Raw genomic sequence first — 2,615 nt, forward strand, 5'->3', positions numbered from 1 at the left:
CACTGACCGCCCATCGCAGGGCAGATGGCACTGGGGTGGCCAAGGTAGGCAGAGCCAGAGAAATGGAAGGAGAGGGGTGTGTCTGGCACACAGAAGCTGGCAAGTAGGTGTTTAGGGGCGGATGAGTGAGTGAGTGATGCAGAGAGAGCCAGGCTGTCATGGGGCAAGCTGCCTGCTCCCAGAAGCAGGGCTGTAACAAAGTCAAAAGGTGCAATTAAGACAGTACACAGGCCTGGGGGTATAGTTCAGTGGTAGAGCATTTGACTGCAGATCAAGAGGTTCCTGGTTCAAATCCAGGTGCCCCCTTGCGAACACTTTTTGCTGTGACAGGCAGTAAATATAGATAAATACAAAATCAATTAGGAAGCCCTGGGACACTCCATAACGCACATGTTCAGTTGTGTCGACTCATTGTCACTCCATTGACTGTAGCCCTCCCAGCTCTTCTGTCCATGGAATTTCCCAGGCAAGGATACTGGAGCGGGTTGCCATTTCCTTCTCCAGGGGATCTTCCTAGGGACTGAACCCACGTCTCTTGTGTCTCCTGCACTGGCAGGTGGATTCTTTACCACTATGCCACCTGGTTTCCTGGGGCACACCATAATGGTGTTCTAACACACACGAGAGGGGTTCTTCACGTTACAAGGGCAAGCCTGTGTACCTACTCGTGTCTAGAATTAGACATCTAGGGTTTGAGCTAACTGAGGTTATGACTGGTTGTGCTGTGTGTCACAAGCTTTCCTCCACTGACAGTCGTGATGGCTGAGTCCCTCTCATTAGCAGCAAGCTTGACTTCCACAGTGTCTCTTGGGCTGATGAGCAGTCTCCGTGTGACGTCAGCCTCGAGCCTGTCTGAGCTCCAGACACACCTGACCCAGTTATGTGTCGTTGTTGTCACTCCTCCTTTGTCTGGAAAGCCTCTCCAGCTGCTTCTTCCAGCAAATTCCTCACCCATCACCTCCGGAAGCCCCTCCTGACTTCCCAGCTCTCACTTCCGGCTCGCACAGCCCTCTGCTTGGGCTGCCGCCACTCTTTGCAAATACTTCAGTTCATAGGCTTGTCTTCTATTCGGACTAAGACTCTGAAGAACAGGAACAGTGTCTCTGTGTCCTCAACATGGCGCCTGACACGCGTCACGAGTGTCTGTTGAGTGAACGAATGGATGAGTGATACCATGAGCGCCCTTCTTGAGTCCCCAGAGCGCAGCGGAGGCACTGAGCCTGAAGCTCACTGAAGACCCCGAAACACCCAGTCTTGTCTCGATGCCCATGGGCTGGCTGAGGTTGAAACACCAGTATAGCCTCAAATGACCTTTCCAGGTGTAAAGGGTGGCGCCATGACCATGGCCTGAGGAAGAGGAGGGCTGGAGGGGGAAGATGGGAAAGCAGACTGCAGCGGAGGAGACTCGCCACCTCCTGGGACGTGTGGAAACAGCAACGTGAAGGCTAGGCACAGAGCCTGGCTGCAGTGCCAAGGGTGAAAAGGTGCTAATGCAGGGCTAGTCACAAGAGGGGGTATAGCTCAGGGGTAGAGCATTTGACTGCAGATCAAGAGGTCCCTGGTTCAAATCCAGGTGCCCCCTGCTTGGCTGACATTTTTCAGTTACTGAAGCAAGGGCTGTAATTTCAGCCCCTTCGCCTCCCTCCCACATTTGAACATTAAATTGACGTGCTATGTCTTGTTACAAAAGTTCAGGGTTCACACTAGGACCAGCTCCAAGTATTCTCCCCTGACCATCATACAGACAGTAGATTAGGGGCTCATGTCTTGTTACAAAAGTTCAGGGTTCACACTAGGACCAGCTCCAAGTATTCTCCCCTGACCATCATGCAGACAGTAGATTAGGGGCTCGTATATCTCTGAAGAGGCTGAAGAAGTGGTCCCAGGCCACCCCCACCTCCCCCAGGGGACTCTGGTCCTTCTTGGATGGTGTGCAGACTGCTTGTTCTCAGCTCCTCAACCTCGCTGTAGCCTCCAGGCAGGAGGCTAGCTCTTGCTGCTGCCACTTGAGAAATGTGGAGGGTGTCTATCCATCTTCCTAGTTTCCAGAGGTGACTGGAAAGATTGGAAAACCATGGTAAAAGCAAAACCTCTTTCCTCTCCCTGGGAATTTCTCGAGGTGTTGCTCCCACAACAGATTTGCCCACATCTCCCTCCTTTTTCTCCTACCACATTTTCTTTCTTTCTTTCTTTCTTTTTTTTTTTTTTGATGAGGACCAGTTTTAAAGTCTTTATTGAATTTGTCACAATGCTGTTTTTGTATCATGCTTTGGTTTTTTGGCCATGAGGCATGTGGGATCTTAGTTCCCCCACCAGGATGGAACCCACGGCTCCTGCATTGGAAGGCAAAGTCTTAACCACTGGACTGACAGGGAAGTACCCCACTCTTTCTATTTTTTTACTCTCAATTGGTATTTCCTTAGTGAGAATGCCTAGAAGTAGCTGTTCAGTTGCTAAGTCATGTCCAACTCTTTGCAACCCCATGGACTGCAGCACGCCAGGCTTCCCTGTCCTTCACTATCTCCTGGAGTTTGCTCAAACTCATGTCCACTGAGTCAGTGATGCCATCCAACCATCTCATCCTCTGTTGCTCCCTTCTCCTCTTGCCTTTATCA

At 51.0% G+C, this 2,615-nt stretch overlaps 2 non-coding genes across 2 annotated transcripts; both read left to right on the top strand.

The window, feature by feature from the left end:
• The first annotated feature begins 234 nt into the window (after positions 1–234).
• On the top strand, positions 235–306 carry TRNAC-GCA (transfer RNA cysteine (anticodon GCA)). The gene has a single exon. It is a non-coding gene; the product is annotated as a tRNA-Cys (tRNA).
• Positions 307–1,510: 1,204 nt separating this feature from the next.
• Positions 1,511–1,582, top strand: TRNAC-GCA (transfer RNA cysteine (anticodon GCA)). The gene has a single exon. It is a non-coding gene; the product is annotated as a tRNA-Cys (tRNA).
• The last annotated feature ends 1,033 nt before the right edge of the window (positions 1,583–2,615 follow it).

Source organism: Moschus berezovskii, chromosome 3 (genome assembly GCF_049115385.1).
Source record: "Moschus berezovskii isolate FMDL1 chromosome 3, NW_MosBer_1.0, whole genome shotgun sequence".
In the NCBI taxonomy this organism is placed as follows: Eukaryota; Metazoa; Chordata; class Mammalia; order Artiodactyla; family Moschidae; genus Moschus; species Moschus berezovskii.